This window comes from Suricata suricatta, chromosome 12 (assembly GCF_006229205.1).
Source record: "Suricata suricatta isolate VVHF042 chromosome 12, meerkat_22Aug2017_6uvM2_HiC, whole genome shotgun sequence".
In the NCBI taxonomy this organism is placed as follows: Eukaryota; Metazoa; Chordata; class Mammalia; order Carnivora; family Herpestidae; genus Suricata; species Suricata suricatta.
In genome coordinates, this window is record NC_043711.1 from 79,185,254 (window position 1) to 79,209,512 (window position 24,259).

At 50.0% G+C, this 24,259-nt stretch overlaps 1 long non-coding RNA gene and 1 other non-coding gene across 2 annotated transcripts; one reads left to right on the top strand and one right to left on the bottom strand.

Annotated features, from left to right (window-relative positions):
• Positions 1-1,928: 1,928 nt before the first annotated feature.
• Positions 1,929-14,225, bottom strand: LOC115274853. Its single transcript, XR_003901289.1, has 2 exons — positions 13,765-14,225; positions 1,929-2,053 (listed from the first exon to the last, which is right to left on the bottom strand). It is a non-coding gene; the product is annotated as an uncharacterized LOC115274853 (long non-coding RNA).
• On the top strand, positions 6,798-6,870 carry TRNAK-CUU. Its single transcript has one exon. It is a non-coding gene; the product is annotated as a tRNA-Lys (tRNA).
• Positions 14,226-24,259: the final 10,034 nt, after the last annotated feature.

A 24,259-nucleotide genomic window follows, 5' to 3' on the forward strand; every position in this document is an offset into this window, starting at 1 on the left:
CCTTGTTTCCCTTGTTTTATTTTTGAGAAGCATGGTGGTTCTGTTCACAGTGCTGGGAACCAGGAAGGCCTCTAGTTCTGCTTCTGCCATTTGCAAAGGCTCAGACACCAATCCCCCGTTTTGGAGGTTTTCCATTCACTGAATGCACTTAGGGTGAAGACCACGGGTGGTGGGTCACAAGTGGATGTCTTCTAAGATAACTTTCAATTCTAAGATGGTAATGATTTTACATTTGAGGATCATGCAAGGAACTTTCTGCAGGAAAGCCACCCCCACCCTCCCCAGAACTGTGATGACAGTGGACTGCTGTCATCCTGTCGACCCCCCACTTGTTCCAGGAAGTTGCTGCCACAGAGCACCCTCCACCCTTTCCTCTTTTGAAATGTCCCCAAACTGCTCGCTTGCCCCCTTGCAGCCACCCGAGGATGGCCAAATGTACCGGAAGAAACCCGTGAGGCTCCCTTCACTCCACTGGTCCTACCCTTGTAGATCCTTTTTCGAGGAGACCGAATTTCCTTCTTAGTCAATGAAACATGCTCCCTGACACCATTGAACCCCCGCCGACACGAGTGATGGCGGAAGGGTTCTCTTGCCGCGAGTGTACGTATAAATCAGCTTTGTTAATACTGTCCTGGACTCCGATTTGCCTTTGACACATGCGGAACGTGTGTCTGTAAGAATAATTCCCTTACCCGGTGCCTGCTTCTTGGATATATGTGGATTTGCTTTGATTACCGTGTTGGACTCCAGTGGCTTCTGGAATCATCAGGAAGCTGTAGTTTAGGGGTTGTCACTCAACCGTCTCATTAAATTCGGTGAATTAACGAGGGACAGCTGACACCAAAATGGATTAAAATAAAAATGCCAAGGGCAGCACTCGCCTGGCTTCTGCCCAGAGTGTGTCTGATGGGTTCCACGCATGCGTAGGGCAGACCGACCACTGACGCATCAGAGGCTGGGCTTGCTGCGGCGGCTGTCCTGCAGGGCATCCAGGGAAAACAGCTGGCCCCCTAATGTTAGGAAGGGAGAACTAGTTGCCAGTAGGTTTGTGGAACTGGTCCACTCCTGGGCCTGGGCGCTAATTACCACTGTGGTTTTGCCTCTCTTCAAATTAATTCATCTGTTTCTCAAGGCATCCGTTTCCAAGATTTAGGGAAATAAATTCAGCAGAGTGCAGAATATATTTATGGTATGCCAGCCCTGTGATTAATGTTCTTCTGGGTGCCAAGAGTCAAGGAGTAAACACAGGCTAGGATGGAGAAAGGCACTGCTGCCAAGCACCCTCAATTCTAGGGGAGAACCCAGAATGCAAATAAATGAGTAGTGTCAGCTATCTGAAGTGTGAAGTAGCCGAGTGAGGCTTGGAGGGGTGAGTTAGGGGTGCTGGGAAGCTAGGAAGGGGCAGTATGGGGAGAGCAGAAGTGTACGGGCCGGAGTTGGGCAGGAGTCGGGTCAGGCAGGGCATGAAATGTGACCATGAGTGCGATGGATGTCCCTGGTGGATTTCAGCAGTGGAAAATAGACTGAAGGCTGCCATGGGTAGGTAATCTCCAGAGGTGGCGCCCGTGATGCCTCCGTTCCCCTGGAGTCTGGGCTGCCCTCACGGCTGCTTTGACCTACAGAAGACAGTAGAAGAGATGTTCTGGGACTTCCAAGCCTTAAGAGAACTGCCAGCTTCTACTCCCTTCCCTTGGAATGCTAGCTCTTGGGCCCCGTCTCCACAGAGAGGCCACAGGGTAGAGAATTGAGGCCTATGGTCCGGAGTCCAGCTGAGAACCCAGCCAACTGCCAGCACCAGCCGCCAGCCAAGTTGAGTGAGCCACGTGGACGTTCTGCCCCCCGATGCCCACGGCTCCAGGAACATCACGTGACTAGAAGGACCACCTCCCTCAGCTCAGGAGAACCAAAGAATTGTGAGATTTAATAACTTGGTCTTGAAGTAGTTTATTTCCTACCAGCAGATAACTGAAATGAGGGCAGGTGTGGAAGTAGCACCCCGGTGAGCCAGCTCTTGGGGTCGTTTGGGCCAGAGATGATGGAGGCCTTGACCAGACTGGTAGAAGCGAGGACAGGAGGTAGTTAGATTCCGGGCACACTTCAGCAGTGTACCTTTCAGGCTGGACTGTGGGAAAAGTCCGTAGGAAAGCAGCAGCTCCTTGCCTGGCTCTCCTAACTCCAGACCACTCACTAGAGAACTATTTAAAACTCTTAGCTCTCTCTTTGACAATGACGGACATACTGCACCAATTGCTTATATTGGTTGGGGGAGGGGCGGGGGTATAGGGCTGTTTTTTTGTTTTGTTTTTAAGCAAGAAAATAACATCAAGTCTTTGAATTGAAAGAGCCTTCCTAAAAAAAAAAAAAGTTCAAGGACATAAATACAAAGGAAATTTAAAAAAATTTTTTTCGACATTTATTTTTGAGAGATAGAGCAGGAGTGGGGGAGGGGCAGAGAGAGGGAGACAGAATCCGGAGCAGGCTCCAAGGATCTGAGCTGTCAGCACAGAGCCCAGTGCAAGGCTTGAACCCATGAACCGTGAGATCATGACCTTAGTCATTTGGATGCTTCACTGACTGAGCCCTGCCCAGGCACCCCAAAGGAAATTATTAATAGTTGTGACCATCTAGAAGTATGATAAAAAAATAAGATGTCTCTATCCTGAAACGTGCCATAAATAAAAGATAAGCCATGATGAAGAGAAAATATTTGCAAAAAAACCTCATACCCTTAATACATAATAATAATATGCAAATAAGTATAATAATATATAAAGTATATAAAATAAATATATAAGCAATTCTAAAGAAAAAGAGAATAGGAAATACCATTAAATTGCTCTAGGAATTTCACATTACACAGCTATGTCTTTTTTTTTTTTTAATGTTTGTTTATTTTTGAAAGAGAGAATGAGCAGGGGAGGGGCAGAGAGAGGGAGACAGAATTTGAAGCAGGCTCCAGGCTCCGAGCTGTCAGCACAGAGCCCAACATGGGGCTCAAACTCATGAACCGTGAGATCATGGCCTGAGTCGAAGTTGGATGCTTAACCGACTGAGCCACCCAGGCGCCCCTGCACTGCTGCGTCTCGATGCCTCACTTTGAGTTATTTTCTTCTGTGGTCTCATGCTCCAGTAGATGTGCCCAGCTTCACAGCGTGCTGGTCTCAGTTCCAGATGGTCTCTAGTCCAGAAGATGAGAGGAGACCACTTCAAGGCCACTGGAAAGCCTTGGCTGTGGGACTCACACACTCTCACTTCTGCCATGGTCTGTTGGTTAGAACAAGTCACATGGCCAGCCCAGACTCAGGAGCATGAAGAGATAGATTCTTCTCACAAGGAACAGCAAAGTCCCATCACAAAGGGATATGGCCAAAAGGAGGTGTACTTCACGGAGGACCATTCCTACAATACTCTACCACAGGATGTCCAAAAATGTCCCTGATCGTTTGGTTGAGAATATTATCGTAGATGGCTAATTATTTTCCCTAAGGACAAAGGCTTTGCTGCATTGTCTTCTAGTCTCCAGTGTTGTTGAGAATGGTGGTGCCATTTTGATTTGTTTCTCTATATGTGATTGCTTGTATTTTGCTGAAATCTTCTAGGACCTTCTGCGTATCTATAGCGTGATGAAACTTCATAAGATGGTCTTGTGTGGGTCTTCTTTTTTCTTTTCTTTGTCTTCTGTTTTACATTTACGTGCTGGGCATTTAGAAGATCACGTTAATCTGGAAGTATGTCCTTTAGTTCGGAAGTTTTTCTTGCATTCTTTCTTTGAGAGCTAAATTTTCCACAAATATATTTTCTCCCAAACCATATTAAAAGGGTGGCATTATTTTACATTTTTGCAAATCTTTCTTAATGCCTAGCTTAATAGAAGACAGCTGAGTTCTGACATCTACTTCTGTGTTCCATCTGCTGCAATATGTTGTTTTGGTTGCAGTATATGAAGAAATTCTGACGAGGCACATTTTCAAAGGAGCTTGTACCCAAACAGATTGATAGTATAGAAACCTGGCCATCACCTACTTACCTTAGGACTTTGCTAAGTGAGAAATATTCAGTCATCTTTTTATAAAGAACCTATCCAACCCTGCACTGAGAGAAAACAAAATTTGGCTCTGATTTCCTCTATCAGAACCACTTAGGCCTTCATTTGTGAGTCAGAATGCAGAATATTGTGATGATAGCAGTCAGAGAAATCATGTATCCACTTTGTGCATGTAACTAGCCAGGAGAGAATCCGTAAGGCCAGGTCACCCCCTAGCCAGTGTGTCACATGCCATCACAAAGTGAATCAGCTGCCTGGAGTACCAAATGCCGTCTCCTGGGGATATGAGTGCATGGATTGGACAGACAGACAACCTGAGAGTGTGGGTAAGAGCATTTGGTGAGGTACCCAACGCCTCACAAGCCAGCAGGAATTCAGCCTGGAGGGATGGGCATTAGTTAGGCATCCCTGTGATCTGGTGGTCATTCTTGCATAAAATGAAGGGCATGTTCATCCCCCTATTACAAACTGGGAGAACACAAACAGCAATAAAAGACCAAAGTTAGAATGCCCTAAAACCCTGCCAAAGTGAATGACTGTTTTCTTGCTTTGGTCTGAGCATGTGATTCATAAGTCTATGACAGATCAACGCAGGTGGGTCCAGAAGAAACCATCCTTTTATTCTGAAATTGTATCCTACCCAGGCCTTGAGGTAAGTGCTAAGTGATGCATCAAGCTTTTCCTCACTTGGGTCAAGAGAAGGTGCTCTGAGAGCAGAAAACACAGCAGGAGTTGTGGTAGGGGCCCCAGTGGTCCATTGGCTCTTGGGGTTTGTCAGGTAAGGGCAGAGGATGGGGGCAGCCCAAACAAAAGCATACGGAAATATAATGACTTCTACTTAGCAATGAAAAGGAATGAAATGCTGATACACTTGGTGATAATGGATGAATCTCAGACATGCTGAACTAAAGAAGGCAATCTCTGTCCCTCCCTCACTCACTTGCTCTCACTCTCTCTCTCAAAAATAAATAAACATAAAAAAAATGTAGGGGCTCCTGGGTGGCTCAGTTGGTTAAGCATCCAATTCTTGGTTTCGTCTCAGGTCGTGATCTCACGGTTTTGTGAGTTCAAGACCTGTGTCAGGCTGTGCACGGGCAGTGTGGAGACTGCTTGGGATTCTCTCTCCCTCTCTCTCTGTCCCTCCCCCGTCTACACTCTCTCTGTCTCTCAAATAAGCATTAAAAAAAATTTTTTTAAGGCAAACTTTTGTCAAAGAATACATTCTGTGTGATTTTACCTGAAGCTCTAGGAAAGAGAAGTGTAATTCACAGGGACATAGATCCGTACTTGTGTGAGGCCTGGGATGGGGGACTTGGTTGGCAAGGGGCACAAGGGAACCTTTTGGGGAGATGGGAATGTTCTATATTTTGACTGTGGCTACATGGATATATACCTTTGTTGAAACTCATGGAAATGTATACTTTAAATGGATACATTTTATCACATGTAAATTATACTTAAAATGTGACTTAAAAAAATATCTACAGGGCTTCCATTTCCAGACAAGGTGAGTAAGTGGATTCCACGCCATTCCTTCCACTTAAAACCAAAAACTTGACAAAACACATAAAGCACCCTCAGACTCCTTTGACAGTGGGAAAAGGGTGAACTGGCGAGACAACTTGGGTCTCAGAGGATGACTTAGTTGGGAGTCTCACGGGCTTTACCACTTCTAGATCCCAGCCTGGGCACCAGAGATGGCAAAACCCAAAACCATTACCAAGCACGAAGTCCCAACGAAAGCCCTCCTTCTGGAGTCATAGGGCTGGGAGGGACAGCAACGAGAAACATTCCTTTTGACAATGTTTGCCCTTCTCCCGGTGAACCCCACGAAATAAGCCACAGCTCTCCCTCTCCCAGCAGGCTTTGGGGAGACTGGCGTGGGGCTTGTCCACCATCCCTGCTCTGCACTACCGTCTGGGTAGTCCTCTACCAGAGATGGCTGTGATGTGGAGCTCTCTGCACAAATGTGATCAGCGAGGATCCCCCACCCTCTCCCGCCCCCAGGGAGTGTTGTGCCTGAAGCGTTGCTACCCTTGCTTCGCGCTAAGCAGAGCTAACAAAGAGGCAGCACCCACCCCCTCGCAGCTAGATTGTGTGGGGAAGGCTCCAGAGAAGAGGAAGCTGCAGGAAGAGATTCTTTTAATTTGTGTCTGAAGTCCAGGGCATACCCCCAAGCAAAGTTCACCAGAACTAACAGCAAAAGCTTTGAGAACTGAATTATGATGTGAAATACTGTACGGTTCCGGATTGGCCTCTGGATAGCACACAGCGGGACAGACCAAAATAGTGCTGATTTGAAACTACATTGACATTCAAGCTCACAGACCGCAAATGTGAGCCATGATGTTCATTCTGAACTGGAACAAGTTGAATGCATATTAAAATAGATTTTGTTTTATTTATTTATTTTTGAAATATTTATTTATTTTTGAAAGACAGAACATGAGCAGGGGAGGGGCAGAGAGAGAGGGAGACACAGAATCCAAAGCAGACTCCAGGCTCCGAGCCTTCAGCACAGAGCCCGATGTGGGACTCAAACCCACAAACCGTGAGATCCTGACCTGAGCCAAAGCAGGCCATTTAACTGACTGAGCCACCCAGGTGCCCCTAAAGTAGATTTTAAAAGGAACCCGTGACTCATAATACTCAAAAAGTCCAGGATGAAATAAAATATTATGCATCATACCAAAAGCGAGAAAAAGGCTGAACTGGAATGGGAAGGGGCAATCAACAGATGCTAACATCAGGGGCCTGGCTGGCTCAGTCGGTAGAGCATGTGACTCTTGATCTCAGGGTCGTGAGTTTGAGCCCCATGTTGGGCATAGAGCCTGCTTAATTAAAACCAAACAAAACCAAAAAACCGATGCTAACATCAAGATGACACCGAACTTGGGATTATCTGACAAGGATATTAAAGTAACTATCCCCCAAAAAGGAGAAGGAAGGAAAAGAAGAACTTCAGCAAGCAACCATGAGCATTCCAGAAACAGAAAAATAGAACATTTCCGCAAAGAAAAAGAAGGTATAGAGAAAAACCAGATGAAAATTGTAAAACTAAAAAATACAGTAACAGGAACAACAAACTTACTGATGGATATGGTGGCCCATCAGAGATGACAGAGGAAAGAAGCAGTGACCTTGAAGACAGACCAATAAAAGTTCTACAGTCTGAACAAAGAAACCAGAAATGAACAAAATGAACAGAACTTCAGGGGCCCGTGGGAAAATACCAAAATCCATGTATGTCATTGAAATCCCACAAGGAGAAGAGAAGTCATGTGGTGTAGAAGATAGACTGAAATAATAGTTGAAAGCTTCCCACTTTGGCCAAAAGACATAAACCTACTACAGATTTAAGAAGCTGTGTGTAGGGCGCCTGGGTGGCTCAGTCGGTTGAGCGTCGGGCTTCAGCTCAGGTCATGATCTCGCAGTTAGTGGGTTCGAGCCCCGCGTCAGGCTCTGTGCTGACAGCTCAGAACCTGGAGCATGACTTCAGATTCTGTGTCTCCCTCTCTCTCTCTGACCCTCCCCTGCTCATGCTGTCTCTCTCTTTCTCTCAAAAATAAATTTAAAAAAATCATTTAAAAAAAAAGCTGCGTGAACCCCAAGCCAAGAAGTCATAAAAATCCTAAAGTAGTGCGCATTAACAGCCAAATAGATTCATAGTGACAGAGGATAGAATGGTCATTTCCAAGGTTGGGGAATGAAGGAAACTGAGAGATATTTGGTCAAATGTTCCAAACGTCCAGTTATAAGGTGAAGAAGCTTGGGGGGTCTAACCTACAGGATGGAGACTGTAGTTAGCAATATACTGTATTGTGTACTTGAAAGTTGCTAAGAGAGTAGATCTTAAGTGTTCCTCACTAGAAAAAAGTAATTATGCAAAACGATGGAGGTGTTTACTAACAATTGTTGGTAATCATAAGTATATCAAAGCATCACACTGTATACATTAAGGTTACACAGTGTTATATGTTAATTATATCTCACCAAAGCGGGGGCGGGGGGGGCAGGAAAGAAGTGAAAAGTAAAAAGAAAAAATACTAGAATGGAGTATCTAGGACTGTGGGACATTTACAAAAGGCGTAACATACACAAAACAGGAAAACTAGAAGAGAAAGCAGAAGACTGGCATGGCTTACAGTTTTCCAAAATTAATGATAGATAGCAGACCACAAATTCAGAAAGCTCAGAAAGTATCAAGCAGAGTAAATTCCAAAAATCTACACCTGAGCATAGCATATTCAAATTGCAGGAAAAGAGGGGTGCATGGCTGGCTCAGTCAGAAAAGCATGCAACTCCTGATCTCGAGGTCATGAGTTTGAGCCCCATGGTGGGTGTAGAGACTAAGAAAAGTAAATGTTTAAAAAAAAAAAAAAAGAAAGAAAAGAAAAAAAAAAGAAAAGTCAAATTGCAGGAAAACAAAGAGAAAGTCTTGCAAAAAGCCAAAACACACCTTACCTATTGAAGAATAAGGATGAGAATTACATTAGACTTCTCATCAGAAACCGGACAAGCAAGAAGAATGGAATGAAATATTTAGTGTTGAAAGAAAAACACCAGTCTAGAAGCACCTGGGTGGCTCAGTGGGTTAATTGTCCAACTCTTAACTTTGGCGCAGGTCATGATCTCAGTATGAGAGGTCCAGTCCTGAGTCTGGCTCTGCGCTGACAGCCAAGGACCTGCTTGGAATTCTCTCTCTCCCTGTCTTTCTATTCCTCCCCAGCTTATGGTGGACCTCTCTCTCTCTCTCTCTCTCTCTCTCTCTCTCTCTCTCTCTCTCAAAAAAAATAAACTAACAAACTTAAAACAAAAGGAAAGACTTCAGCTTTGTGAAAGAATGTTAAGAGATTGAAAAGATAAGCCACTTTTTCTCCAGAGGATATTTGCAAAACACATATCTGATAAAGGACTGGTGTCCTAAATATACACAAAATATTTAAAACTCAACAATAAGGGGGCACCTGGGTGGCTTAGTTGGTTGAGCGACTGACTTCAGCTCAGGTCACGATCTTGTGGTTTGCTGGTTCAGGCCCCACGTCAGGCTCTGTGCTGACAGCTCAGAGCCTGGAGCCTGCTTCAGATTCTGTGGCTCCTTCTCTATCTGCCCCTCCCCCATTCATGCTCTGTCTCTCAATAATAAATAAATGTAAAAACAATTTTTTTAAATACTCATGACTCAAAGAACCCATGTTTAAAATAAATAAATAAATAAATAAATTAAATAAAATAAAACTCAGCAATAAGAAAACAGCCCAATTTGTAAGTGGGCATCAGATCTGAACAGACACCTCACCAGAGAAAATATACAGGTTGCAAATAAGCATATTGAAGATGCTCAGTGCCATAGGTCATTAAAATGACCTAGGTCATAAAGTTCAAATTCAAATGAGACATCACTTCATGCCTTTTAGAATGGCTAATATCCACAACACTCTTAATACCAAACACTGGCAAGGCTAAAAAGCAGCAGAAATTCTTGCTCATTGCTGATGGGAATGCAAAATAGTACAGCCACTTTGGAAGACAGTTTGGCAGTTTCTTACAAAAAGTAAATATATTTTTAACCATGCAATCCAGCAATTGCACCCCTACACGTTTACCCAGTTGCACTGAAAAGTTACGTCTACGCGAAAAAGTACACGTGAATGTTTCTGGCAGCTTTATTCATCATGTCACCAAACCAGAAACCACCCAAATGCTCTTCAGTTGGTGAGTGGGTAAGCAAACTTTGTTACATTCAGACAATGGGGTATTATTCCCCAATAAGAAGAAATGAGCTACCAAGCCACACAAAGCCACCACGGGGACCCTCCAGTGCCACGTGAGCTTGCTTGGGGAAACAGTGATCTAGGTCACTAGAGGGATGGACATAGAGGTATGGAAGCCTCAAAAACCAGGAGATTCAACTTCAGTAAACATTCCTTTTGAGGAACCGTCTACATCATTACGTACATTCTCCTGGAATGAATCCTGAGTATAAAAGACTTGGTGGCACAGCAAGGTCTCAGCCTTTTCCTCTGCTCTGGAAGAATCCTACCTACTCAGGGAAAGTAGCAGCATCTGTGAGGTCCCAGCGAGACCCCTCGGGAAAGAGAGAGGCTCAGCCAGCACCTGCTGCGTCTGCCCTTGCCCTGCGGCCACCTTGCAGCCGCGAGATCTACCCTTAGCTGAGTTGTGTGAAGTTAGGGTGTATGCCTGGGTGTGTGCTCTCTTCCAGGCGATCTAGTGTCAGAGAGCCATCAGATTAAAAGTGGGAAGGGGGCAGAGGTCCTGGGCGGGGAATGACACTGCTTTCTAACCAAGCTCCGAAGTAGTGCAGCCCACCAGAAAGGAGATGGTTGAGTGACAGGCTGGAAAGGTGTCACTTGGGGCCCCTCTGCAGCAGCTGGACATTAGGAAGGCATTTCTTACAGTCTGGAAATGGGGTGGCAAACACGAGGTAAGTCCAATGGCAGGGGTCACTGGGAGCTGGGCACGTCCAGAGCACTGGAGCTCAGCCCCTTCATGCCAGGGGCCCCTGCAGAGCATTCAAGGCCTAAGGATAGGTAGGCAGCCAGGGCAGGGTGGGTAGCAGCAGGCAAGGTGGGTTTGACTCCACATGGCATTATGGTTAAGAACATGAGCCCGAGTACTGGACAGGCCTGGCCTTGAGCCCCAGATCCACCATCTCCTTCCCAGAGGAGTGACCTAGGACCTGCCTCCTTCTCGTCTCCAATGTCAGGGTCCTAAACCACCAAGTAGGATTATCCGATTGACCTCCAAGGGCAGTTGTGAGAATTCAAACAGCAGCAGCTAACACATATCGGGCAATCCTTAGATGCCAACACTGTTCGAAGCATTTTACACTGATGTTTCTCAACAAACCTCCCCAGCCCCTCTGGGAAGTTGTTATTCTCGTTCACAGATGTGGCAACACAGAGCCAGGGCGGTGATGTTACTTGCCCAAGGTCATACGTCTGTCCCGCTTAGCTCGGTGCCCGGCCCACAGGAAATGGTAATTCCACCAGAACTCGTTCTGACACACTGGCCCCACACTGGCATCTTAACATGTCTGGAATGAGGATGTTGCCCCACAATTGACGTCCAAGGAGCATACCAGTCAGCGGGTGGAGGGTGATAAGGGGGCCTCACGCTGTCCTGTTGTTCAAGGGGCTGCGGTCAAGCCTGATGGAATTTTACCAGATCAGATCCTTAAATATCACTTAACATGACTTCTACATTGATGTCACATGGAAATACGAGGCTATTAACTGTACAGAAGGCTATCGCCAGGCAGGCCATGTAATTAGAAGTAAAGCTTGCCAAATGCATCCAAAAAAAGTTTAGACTTTAAATGTGAAGAACGTTGATCCAATCACCAAAGGAGACCATTTTAGAAATAAAAACATCCTACTGTCAGCCTTTGAAGGGCATCCTTGATACGCCTTTTTCATCAAAAAGCTGTTATGTGAATGGATATCATATTTTCCTATAAAAAATTATCTTCCTGTCGATGGTGTGGTAGAATCAAGTAAATCCAACAAAACAGTCACGATGCTTCTGGTCATGAGCAACAGAAAACCCACTTCAAAGTGGCTGTAAGTGACAAAGGCATTTTGGCTCCCAGACGTGAACATTTCAGCCCAGGGCAGTTGGCTTCAGGCACAGTGGACCGGAGGGCTTAAGCTAACAGCAGCAGGTGGATCTCTCCACCCCCAAGCTCTGCCTTCTCTGTCACGGCTCCCCTCCCCACAGAGGCAGGATGGGCGCCAGCAATGGCATCCGCCAACCCTCCCAGCTTTTACGCTTCTTGACTTCGCAGCATTTGGGACAAATCCTGAACCTGATGCCATTGGCTGGAATTGGGTCACATGACTACCTTGGACAGCTCAGGGAATGGAAGATAGGCATTTCCCCCTCTGGTCACCTTCCTCTCAGTGGACTCCAGCTCTACTCATTGTAGCTGGCAGCAGTGGAAGAGGGAGTTTTCCCCAAGGACACTTGGGAGCTGCTGCCCTAAGAAGGGGAAAGTGGATGCTGGGTGACCCCCAAGTAGCAGCTGTCCTTGGAAGACAATAATTACTGGTGAAAGGAAATTTCAGACAGGTGACTTCTACCAGCTCATCCACTTGACAGCTCAGGTGACCCCAGAAAGAGAAAGGACCACAGCCAGAGCCCCTGTCAGAATGGGAAGAGCCCTTGGAGGTCCCTGCTACGGTAGGAATGGAAGCTAGAGGCCCAGAGCAGGGGAAGGACTGGTCTAAGGCCATGAAAACAGCCCATCATTGGGAATGAAACCAGAACACAAATCACAAATCTCTGGTATCCTGGTTCCACATCCAGTGCTCCCAGCTGGCCTGTGGGGGCCACGGGGGCTCTGGAAGGGGACCTCAGCTGGTTCATCACTCTTGGATGACAAGCCCCTCCACCTCAGTGGAGTGTCTTTAACAAGTCTCCCGGAGCACTGGGTGACCAAGTCAGTTGAGCATTGGACTCTCGATCCCCGGGTCGTGAGATTGAGCCCTGAGTCGGGCTCTGCGATGAGTGTGGAGCCTGCTTGAGATTCTCTCTGTCTGCCTTGGCCCTTCTCCCCCCACCCATATGCGCGCTCTAAGATAAAAATAACAGGGGCACCTGGGTGGCTCAGTCGGTTAAGCATCCAACTTCGGCTCAGGTCATGATCTTGCCGTTCATGGATTCGGGGCCCATGTCGGGCTCTGTGCTGACAGCTTGGAGCCTGGAGCCTGCTTTGGATTCTGTGTCTCCCTCTCTCCCTGCCCCTACCCTGCTCGTACTCTGTCTCTATCTCTCAACAATAAATAAATGTTAACAAATAAAATAATAATAAAAATAAATAAAAACAAGCCTCCTGCCTTCCCCCCCAGCCCCACTGCCCTGGGGTCTCACAGTCTGCCTCAGATGGAAGGGAGGTGGGTGGGCATTCTTGGTCATCATCGTGCTGATCTAAGGCCTTGATCTTACATAAAAAGCAGGAAACACAGCCCCAGGCTGGCCCCTCTTCCAGCTCCAGCTGCCCCGTCCTTTCTGGACATTCTTCTGGAACAAGGACCACTCAGCCGGGCTGGGTCCTTGTGGGTTTTCTGTGGCTCTGGGCTCCAAGTCTTCACCAGACCAGAATCTAAGAACCCTGCAATGTGTCCACCACATATTGTGTTCAAAGCAGGAAACCTGGTGAGCATGTCTGTCTCTGGACCTTCTCTGTGGGAGGGACTTGGGTGTAGCAGTCTAACAGGGGTGCTGCAGGGGGCCTGCCTTTAAGCTTCGTTTGCATACCAAGCAAATTTTATCCAGAAGATGCGTCTATGTGGCTGGCAGAAGGGCTTCTGATGGGCATTAAGAAGGGGTGAAGCTCCCATCAGTCCACCCCTTGGTGCCACCATGGTCATCATCCATTGAAATTAAAGGAAGCTGGCCTTAACTCAATGCCAGGGTGCCCATGGTGGGAACCCAAGCCCCTTGGCTGGTGGGAAAGATGGGGTGGGACCCGGTACATGGACAAGATCTTCCTAGCATCTTTAAACGGGGATCATGGAGGATTGCGTTTATGACACAGAAAGCTGTCAATGATGTAAGTGAAAAGGAAAAAATAGGAGAAGGTATATAGAGCACATGGTGTGTGCGCGCGCATGCGTGCGTGTGTAATAAATAGTTAAGAGCTCAGGATCTGGGGCCAGATCGCCTAGGTTCAGATCTCACTTTCACCTCTTCCTTACCTTGGGCATATCTGTAAACTAGGGCTAAATCACAGGGGTGAGGTGAGGCTCCCACAAGATAAGCCAGGTAAGGCGGTTGAGGCAGGTCCCAACAGTAAGGGCTCAAACAGTGGCATCCGTTAATCTCATAATCTCGATAATCTCGTTGGTCCCCGGACCAGGGACCCGGGTCTCACCGTGTTGGGGGCGGGGCGGGCCGCACCCTGGCTCCGGAACCCGGCTCCCTGGCGCTGTCGACTCCCCATTGTTGCGCCTTCCTGCTCCGGCCAGCCGGTGGTTCCGGAATCCGCCGCTGAGCAGCTCCGACAGGGGCAGGGAGAGCATCCGGCGCGGGGCGCCCTCCCCCCCCGCCGGCCTGGGCGCTCCGCCAAGCCCCTCCTGCCGACAGCGCCCGCCGCGGACTCGAGCACTGGACTGTGAGTCCTGAGGCCTCAGTCCTCCTCCGCCCAGTGTCTCCCTGGCCGCACAGAAAACAGCGGAGAAGCCCACCGTCCAGGGCCGCCTGTGGGTTAGCTGGGATCGCGCGTGCACGGTGTGAGCATCTTGCCTAGCACCCCACTTTGAGCACGTGGGTCCTCAGATACTGTCTTGCTCAGGTGGACTTCCAGAATGTTGCTGGCCTGCCCGGCGGGGTGCAAGGGGGTCCGATGCAGCCCCTGGTGTCTGGGCCTGAGTGAATTTCTCAGAATATGCTGCCTCCCCTACCCCGCTCAACCTCTCCTCTGCACAAGGCAAAAAGTGGGTGAAAGGGCTGGGCAGCTTTCCCAGGCTGGCAGCAGGCAGAGACCAGGATCTGGAGTCCCTGCATCCTGGCCCTTCTGCTGAATTGCTGTGTAACCTAGAGCAAGGCCTTCCCGCTCTGAGTCCCAGCCTCCCTCCTCTAATGGCATGGGAGGGCAGGTGTGGCCCCTCACAGTGGCTGCACTGTTGGCTGGCTGGGGGACCCCGGGAAGGTTGTTTGATCCCCTGGGCTCAGTTTGTCTTATCTGCAACATTGTTACATGCACACCGATTCAGCAGGTAACACCTGATCTTGAGATGCTCCTTTCTTGTCTTTCTGCTGCCCTCTTACCCATTTCTCTGCTCAGAAGACCATTTGAATCTTCCAGAGAGGAAACCCAGCCCCAGGATTGTCCCCTCTGCCTTGGGCAGGACCGCAGCTGGCTTTTGCTATGGGTTCTCCCCACCCCTGGCCCTGGGAAGCAGAGGGGCTTCTGTGGCCACAGGTTGGCTTTGGGTACCAATGGTGCAGGAGTGAGCCTCCCGTCAACAGAGGAAGTTTACTCAAGGTTTAAGGAGTGAGAAGGAATTGGGGCTTTCAAAACCTAGGCCTGTTCCTAGAGTACCCTCCTCCCGCGTTCCCATTTCCAGGGCGTCCCCTTATTCTACCTGGCAGCCACTGTCCCTCACACTGCCTTCCATCCCCCTGATCCCTTTTCTGCCCACCCCCCCCTCGGTCTTGTGGACTGCCACAGGAATCCCCAAATCCTCTCTGTTATACAGAGGAGTTGATCTGTTCCCAGTTTCTATAGGGATGAGGGGGTGTGCTTGGATCACTCCCATAATCGCCATCGACCCTTTCAAAGCCACCCCAAAGAAAGTCACTCCCAAAGGAATCTTAGGAATATATTGTGCTTTGGTAAGTGCCCCTCCCCTGCGCCTCCCCGCAAGCCACTCTCAGCCAAGCCTGTGCTCTCATATTTACCCGAATTCATCAAAGGGCTTAGTAGGGCAAAAGGTCTTCCACCAAAAAGTATTACCTTCCAGGGAAAGCAGCGGGGAGGCAAAAGGCACAATTCCCCATGGAATAGTCGCTAAAACCACATTTTGGGGAAATGCTCTTCTGATTTTACAGAAGTGAAGTGTGAGCCTCCCGGAAGGTAGGACTGTCTGGCATCACAGCCCCAGGCTCTGGAACGTTGTCTTTCCTTCTCTCCAGGCCAGTCTCACCGTAGTTCGGTCCATCTGGGCTGCGTGCAGCACCCCAGGGCACAGCTGCTCCCCTGCCTGAGCTCTGGTGGGCACAGCTGTGTGACACACCCCCAACAGAGGCCTGAAGTCCTTGTTAATGTCATTCTCCGTATTCCTTCCCATGCTCTGCCCTCCAGGCATGTGGCAGGATGACACCTTTCTGTCCCCTGAGATGGGGTGGGGTCATGGGACTAGCCATGCCAAGGAAGTGTGAGAAGTGACATCTGTCACCTCAGGTAGAGATCCCGTGGCTATTGACAGCTTTTGAGGTGGTGGCTGCTCTGTCACCCTGGACCCTGGAATGCGAAGCATAGAGAGCCCTCCAGCCCTACATGGACAGGCCATGTGCGTGAGAAATACTTAGTGTTAGGAGCCACTAGGATTTGGGGCTGTTATTGCAGTGTGTCCCAGCCTACCGGCAGAAATCTCCAGAAAGCAAAACCAGGGGGGAAGTGAGGAATGGCGCAGAGGACATTCTGTCTCTGGAGACCTGTTTTGTGTTCTTTCACGAGATGGTCAGTCTGGTGTGAACACAGAGGAGACTTGTTACTGTTGTTTTTAAGTTATCTCTACACCCAGTGTGGGGCTTGAACTCACAACCCCAAGATCAGGAGTTGTATGCTCTCCCGACTGAGCCAGCCAGGCACTCCAGAGGAGTTTCTAACACTCACAGGTCCTTGAGACAGGAGGTGCGAAGGCCATGCAGGACCTCGTGGAAACACACCAGGGTAGGCGGGAGGCGGAAGACAGGAGGAGGTGTTGCTTGGGCCATGATGCGTGTATCATGTATTGGGGTTTCCGGGGGAAAGGCCAGACAAGGCAAGGTGAACAGTTTAGCATTGGCCAGTTTGAATGATTTCGGGGAGCTCTGGGCTATATGGTTGTCTCCCTCTCTCTCTGACCCTCCCCTGCTCACACTGTCTCTGTCTCTCAAAAATAAATGAAAAACATTAAAAAATTTTTTTTAAAACCGGGCTCTCCGGGAAGGTGCACTATGTGTCTCATGTGGTTTTGTGCCCAGCCAGAGAAGGTTGGCGTTATTAGGTACATCACAGAAGGGCCTTGAAAGAGGGATCACTGGGTAGGTTGAGGTGACGGGGATCATTTTCTCCAGCCATGAAGGAGAGCAACCAGACAGCAAGGGAAGTGGTGTTCTGAACATACATTCTAGAGCCTTCTTCACCTTCATTAGGCCCATGTCCTGCCAGGACCCCCATGCCCCACCCCACAGCCTTCCCCAGGGCTACCACTCTGCCAGGCAAACATATGTTGGGGGGGGTTCCCCACCGGGTTTTCCCTGCAGGCTGCAGAAGGGCAGCAGGGAAATGAGATAGACATTAAGAGCCACTCATTGGGGAGAGACCCCAGCTCTGCACTGGCTACCGCGTGAGCCAGATAAGCACCCCAACTGTTCTCAGGTTTCCTGTCTATAAAATGGGGCAATGATAGCAGCCCCACACCCCTTTCAGGGTGCTGAGGGGTTACCCTCCTCTGAGCTAGGAGGCATGCAGGGGACAGGCAAGAATGCAGTCTGGCTTTGTGTCTAGTCCCAGTCACGGGAGGCACAAAGCGATGACATATGCATGGGTAGTCAGGAGCCCTCGCCATGTGGACTGACTGATGGACTTGAGGTCAATAGCATGGCCCACTACTCACAGGAGCTGAGCTCTCTCCTTTGTAAACTGGGCATCATTCCTGTGGCCAGGGATTGAAGCTAACAGGAGTGAACCACTCAACGCAGTGGCTGGGGCACAGTAGCCTAACTCAATGACTTGGGGGTCTGCCCCACCCCTGGTCTTAGTGGATATCTGCCATTTTTATTGGCTGCCCTATTTTCAACCCCCAGGTTGAAAGAAGTCCCAGGTCAGAGAAGTCCCCCACCTAATGATGCTTCCAATCGAGGAGCCCTCGTGTACCAGCATGCTTTGCAGTGAGGGCCTGGGCACATGACCCAGGTGCTCCCAGTCATCCCTCCTGCACAGACCTTTGAAGGAATCCTTGACCCAAGGAGGTGGGGGCATACAGACAGACCCATTCTGGGAATGCCTCCATCCAGTTGCTGGAGTCATCAGGGACAGAGGTCTGCAGGGACTGACCACGCCTGGGTGTTAGGGGGACGGGCTGCCCGTTCAGTGCCCCATGCCAGGGGCTGAAGTCATGAGAACTCAGAGCTGGGCTCCCTGACTCTTAGAGCCTGTTGGCTCCGCAGTGCTGTTCAGGAAGTTCCTTTCCTGCTTAAGGAACCCAGAGCCGACCAACTGGAACCACAAACTCCGCTGACTCTGCTCCCCCACGCCCAAGTGCTGACCCTCCCTTTCCAGTCTGCTCCCCGAATTGCTGGCCTTCCCCTACCCCAAGTTCCTCGTGTGTTTGCTTGCTCTTTCTGTGCCTCTGGCTGAAGCCTGGCTGCAGCAACCAGCTTTTGCTGGGAAATCACAAGATCAGACACAGGCCCAGGCCCAGGACAGCATGAGCACTTGTATGGGACACACATTTGCAAGGGGGAACGCATGCAGGTTCTGGGATCCAATCCCTGTGCTGTGATTCCCGAGTGTGTGACCCAGGGCCCACGGCATACCTCCGAGCCTTAGTTTCCTTTTCTGTTGCGACACTCTGAAGGTTGCTTTTTGGTAGATTTGGGGGGTTAGAGGAGGGTCAGAAATGGGCAGCTCCATGCCCAGCACATTGCTGGCATCGGACTGAGAAGAAACTGGTCGGGAAGTCGTAGCAGAGCAGTAGTGCTCGTGTGACTTATGTCAGAATCACCAGAGAGGGAAGTCGAACGCAGATTCCTGGACCCCACTCCCAGGGCTGGGTGTGGCAAGGCTGAAGGAGCCCCTAGGATCTGTATTTTTTAAACTATTTTACTTTTTTAAGTAATTGTCACACCCAACGTGGGGCTTGAACTCACAACCTCAAGATTAATTAGTTGCGTGCTCTTCTGACTGAGCCAGCTGGGCACCCCTGGGATCTATATCCTTAAGACATACCCCCGCATAGGTCTGTTCTGCAGGTGATGGGGGCCACTGCTCTTGGGAAGCAAAATGGAGGCGGTGAGGGCCCATATGGCTGAGCCAATGGGAGTAGTGGGGTCCCTGACATTCGCTTCACTCTCACCAGAAACTTCTACAAGAACCATCTCAAGGAGAGTCCAACCTGGACTGACGTTCCAGAAAGGATGTGGGTAATTTCTGCAGGGTTCATCTTTAATCACATTTTACAACAGTAATGGATACTTTTTTTTCTCACTTCGATAAGGCAGTAATCCGATAACATAGACATATAGTATGTCCAAATTTAGTTCAGCCTTCCCATGGGCCAGGCATTATGTAAGTACTTTATCTGTGCTAATAAACACAAGGTGAAATTATTCTCATCTCTCAGGTGGGGAAACTGAGGCCGGGGGAGGTACAGTCACCTGTGCAAGCTCACATGGCCCAAGTAGGGATCTGAACCCAGGCAGACTGGGATTCCACACCCAGACAGTATCACCTTGGGGGACTGCGAGGGTGTTAGAGGTTGGGGTCTCCAGCAGGTGCCTGTGTTTCCAGGAAAAGAGGCTGGGGTGTTGAGACTAAGTGGGGTGTGAACGTGAGGGAGTGGGGTGACGTCGGCCCCCTGGCCCTCTGTCTCACTACGGCCACCAGCTACCACCTAGAACATCTATGACTCAGTAACGCAGGAATGGGGGACTCAGAGACTATGCAGCTTTGTTCGGTTCACAGCCAAGGTCTGGCCTTACCACTCAGGCTGTGTGGCCTTAGGCAAGGTGCTTCGCTCTCTAAATCCCAGGGCCACTGGGAAGAATCGGAGATGGGGTTATGCCCCATGCTGGGCAAGCAGAGGAGCCCCCCAGACAGCTCTGGCAGCCATCAGTCAGTGGCGTGGGGCCAGCAGCAGGGCCCCACCGTTCGGAGTCCATGTCAAGGGCAGGGGCACACAGCTGGTGCTTCCCTCTGCTCAGCAACCATTCCTCCTCCTTCCAGGAAGCACACTTGAACCAGATGACTTGTGTTCCTATAACTTGCAGCCAGACCGATCCCACGAGGAAGTCAGAATCTCCCATTTGCTGAGTGAGCTGGGTCGTAGGCCGGGAAAACACCCCATTCATCTAACCCTCAGGATGAGCCTGTAGGGCAGGTACCACGACTTACGTCTGTAGGTGTGGACACAGAAGCTTCGAGAAGCGTACGACGTGCTCAGAGTCACAGACCTGGGCCTCGGATCGGATGCCCCAAGGCAGCCCATGTTATTAAATAAGGGTGAGCCACTGTACTTGGAACCGACAGAGGGGCATTCACTCATTCATTCAGCAAACACTTCAAAGAGCCTACTGTGCGCCGGGCACACTATGAGGCCCTAGGGACAACTGAGCCCCTGCCCTCTGGGAGCGCACAGAGGTTTCACCTAAATCTGGGTGGCAGTGGCTGTCAGCCATGTCCAGGCTGGGCAGGAAGGGTGGCAGTGGCTGATTACTCAGGTCCGCCACGGCGCTGTTAGAGTTTCCGAGCACACACTGCATATTGGGATACGCGTGTTTTAGACTTCTGAAGATTGTTCACACAAACGTGTAACAGCAGAAATATATCTTGGTCAGAGCACAAGTTCCCATGTTTACTCTGAAAATAGCCGGTAGAGATCTAACAACTAGGTCCTGTCCTCAAAGAGCTATGGGTGTTCCTGGCAGCCTGACGCACACAGGCAGAGTCCAATGCAGAGCTCGGGGGCTGGGAAGGCCACATGGGTATGGATGACCCGGGTGCCTTCCTGGAAGAGGAGTGTCTGGTGAGGCGGGGGGCACTCCAGCTGTAGCAGGCAGGCACGGCTATGGACGTGTGAAGTGCGTGTTGGGTAGGGGGTAAGACTCCACCTGTAAAGGCAGTAACGGGACAGGCCATGGAGGCCCCGTGTCTGGTCTGGGAATTCAGTCCTGATCCTCTGGTAGGGAGCCACTGACGACTGGGAGCCAGGGCAGGCCCAAGGGACATCTTCCCGGGAGGCTGGATGTGGGGAGCGGAGGGAAGGGGAGGCAGCCAGAACACCATGGAAGGGAAAGATGACCCTGCATGCAGGTGGTGGCTAGGGGACCTGAGTTCTTGCCCCAGCTCTGTGCTGACATGCTGTGTGACCACAGGCAAGTCCCTTACCTTTCTGGGTTGGTTTCCTCTCAAAGACCCTTTCAGACTGTGACGGAGTGAACTGAGTTGCATGTGTGTGTGCATGTGCGTGTTGGGGGGGGTGTCAGGTGATTCGTTTAGAATCCCTATTTTCTACTTTGGCCTTTAAGCTCTGGCCTCAGATGGTCCCAGCACAGTGTCCATGCCTTAGCTGCAAGTGACATGTGTCTCACTGCAGAGAAAACATGGCCTTGGAGCCACAGTCCAGCTGTGTGACCCAAGAGGCTCCCTGCCTCTCACACCTACTTAGCAGGGAGAATATGCGCACCAGAGACGCTGCCTTTAAAACACAAGGGGCCATAAGTGCCCAGTTGGTGGCACCTGCCTTTCTTGTTATAGTTGCTCTTCTGTTTCCTGTGGAGGACTCTTGGCTGGAAGCTCTCAGAGGCCGGCAGCATCTCCTCTGTGGAGCTGAGTCCCCCATCAGGATGGGACTGATGCCCAAGGCTAGTGCAGCCCTGCCCGGGCTCGTCACGGGGACTGTGACTTGAGCCTGCGTGACCGGCGACTGCTCTCCGTACCCACTCCACCCTGGGCGGGTGCCCTGCGTCATTCCTCACATGACTGCCCCACACGCCTCCCCAGGCACCAAATGTGACAGGCACCTGTGTTCAACCAAACCCACCGGGACCTAAATTAAATTCTTGCCCCCTTTGCTGTTTGATGTTATTTGATTGGGGAGGGTAGGTAATACATTCAGATCTTTCAAAATTTAAAAGATACTGGAGAGTATACTAGAAAAAAAATCACCTCTCACCCCAACACACAGCCCCTTAGTTGTTTTCCCTGGAGACAACCAACTAAGTTCCTTTCGATTTTTATTATTATTTTTTAAAGTTTATTTATTATTTAAAAAATTTTTTTTACATTTATTCAGTTTTGAGAGACAGAGCGTGAGCAGAGGAGGGGCAGAGAGAGAGGGAGACACAGAATCCGAAGCAGGCTCCAGGCTCCGAGCTGCCAGCACAGAGCCCGATGCGGGGCTCCAAGTCACAAACCATGAGATCATGACCTGACCCGAAGTTGGCCGCTTAACTGACTGAGCCACCCAGGCGCCCCTGAATCCTTTTTTAAAACAAACTTAATTTGCTCCGCGCTGAACAAAACGCATGCGCATTCAAAGCAAAGTCTAACTTTAAAAACTAAACCCACGCCATCCTCAGCAACTTGGAACACATACCCGCCGTCCAGACTTTTAGTACATGACCTCCCAGACTGCTGGCAATGCACCTCCGCTTTTCAAAAACAACAACAAAAACAATAACCGAAAACCAAACACAATATCAGAATCACAATATTGATTTTTCAACATCTTGCAGGTGTCTCGGGAACATTTCCTCGGGGTGTCCCCCTCCATGACCTTAACAGCTTTGTGACCTTCTGAGAGCCTGATTCTGTTTCACCAGGCCCCAGTGATGGGCATTTGGGATTCCTGGGTTTCCCCGTTATAAGCAGTGTGGTGATGGGTCTGGGACCCCAGTGCCTAGTTTATTATAACAAATTCCTGGAAATACTGGGTCACAAACTATGGGCATTTTTTTTAAGACCCTGGATACCCATCAGACTGCCCTCATGTTCAGCAGCATGGGGTGTCCAATCCAGTTTTGGTTTCCTCAAGGACCAGAGTCTTGGTTCCTACCCCTCCCAAGAGCAGCCGTCTGCCCCCAACCCTACCTCCACATCGGCACTAAGGCCCACGCCATGCCCTCGGCCCGGTGACTTGCTATGTTTACACACTCTCGGGGCTTTTACCTGGGCCCATTGGGGTGAGTCAGCTGGCAGGGGTGTGGGCACCACCCTTCCCAGAGCCGGAACCTGGCTGGGACAAGGGCCACCACCTTCCAGGGAAGGGAACAGACTCTCTCAGCAGTGGCTGAAGAAGGACTTTCAGAGGCATCTGGCCGGCAGGTGAGAGCGGAGGGGGGGGGCCGTACGGACTGGGACGGAGTCTGTGACAGTCTTGTCTGTCCTATCCTGACCCTGCTGGGTTCAAGGTGCCTCCCTCTGGGAGCACAGTGTCAACTGGAGCCTCCGGAGCCTCCTCTGACCCCAGCCCTGGGTCAGTCTGAGGGCCCAGTGATCTTTATCCAGACACTGGGAGAGCTGCGGGCTCCTTCTCACTGCCTGTGCCGGTGCTCGAGAGGGGACCCCCACTCTGCTCCTTGAAGTGCGCCTTTGGAAGGCCAGGTGGAGAGCGGGTTTCTGCAAGGCACGGGGAGTGCCAGCCTCAGTTTCTCTTGTCTCCCTGTCCGAAGCTGTTTCTACCGACTTCCCTATCATGGCAAGGAAAAGGCTGATGGGGAGCTGGGCCGTGGCTCGACCTTCTCAGGACTGGTTTCCTCCTGTGCAGACTGGAAACACCCCCACAGCGTCAGGAGAAGTGAACGAGCTCATGGCTGTAGGGGGACAGTCTGTGTTCTCGAGGCACAGTCGCAGGAAACGGTGCTTCAAGCGAGGCTGCCGTGTGCTGGGGGGACGCCACACGGGCTCATTCAGTAGGGCAGCCCAAGCTAACACCATTCTTTTTGTTTTTATGTAGTTTTTCTTTGTCTGAGAATTTTGATTTCCAAACTAGTAGCGATTCTAATGCCACCATCCCTGCTTACCGGGGCTCCCTGCATCCACCCCTGCCCCTCAGGTCTGTTCTCCAAACGTCAGCCACAGGGGGCCTCTTAAAATTGAAGCTGGACCATGTCACTCTGTGGCTCAACATTTGCCAGTGGCTCCCATCTCGGCAGAGTAAACGTCCAATCCTGGCCAAGGCCCCCTGGGGAAGCGGCCTGCTCACTTCTCCTCCGGCCTCCTCACCACTGCTGCCCCTCTGCATGACGGCCTCCATTCTCACCAGCCAGATGACCTTGAAACAACAGGGATGCCCAGCTCAGGGCCGACACAATGGCCGTGCCCTCTGCCTTGGTGCTCTTCCTGCTCTTCCTTACCCCTTTAGGCTTTAACACAAGTCACTCGTCACCCCCATCCAGCAGTGAGGCCCTTCTGGACACTCTACCCCTCCACCCTGCTTTATCTTCCTCCCCATCCCTTCCTACCACACTTATTTATCCAGCCAGAAAGAAACCCTCAAGGACAGGTTTTCCTTTTGCTCACTGCCTCAGTACCTAGAACAGCACAGGGACTTAGCTACTCAGTAAAGGTCCCGAATGAATAGCTAATGATGACTGCATGCCCTTTATGTGCTAAGTGCACTCCATACAGATCTCATCTCTTTTTAAGGATTTTTTTTTTAACATTTATTTATTTTTGAGAGACAGAGTGTGAGCAGGGGAGGGGCAGAGAGAGAGGGATATACAAAATATGAAGCAGCCTCCAGGCTCTCAGCTGTCAGCACA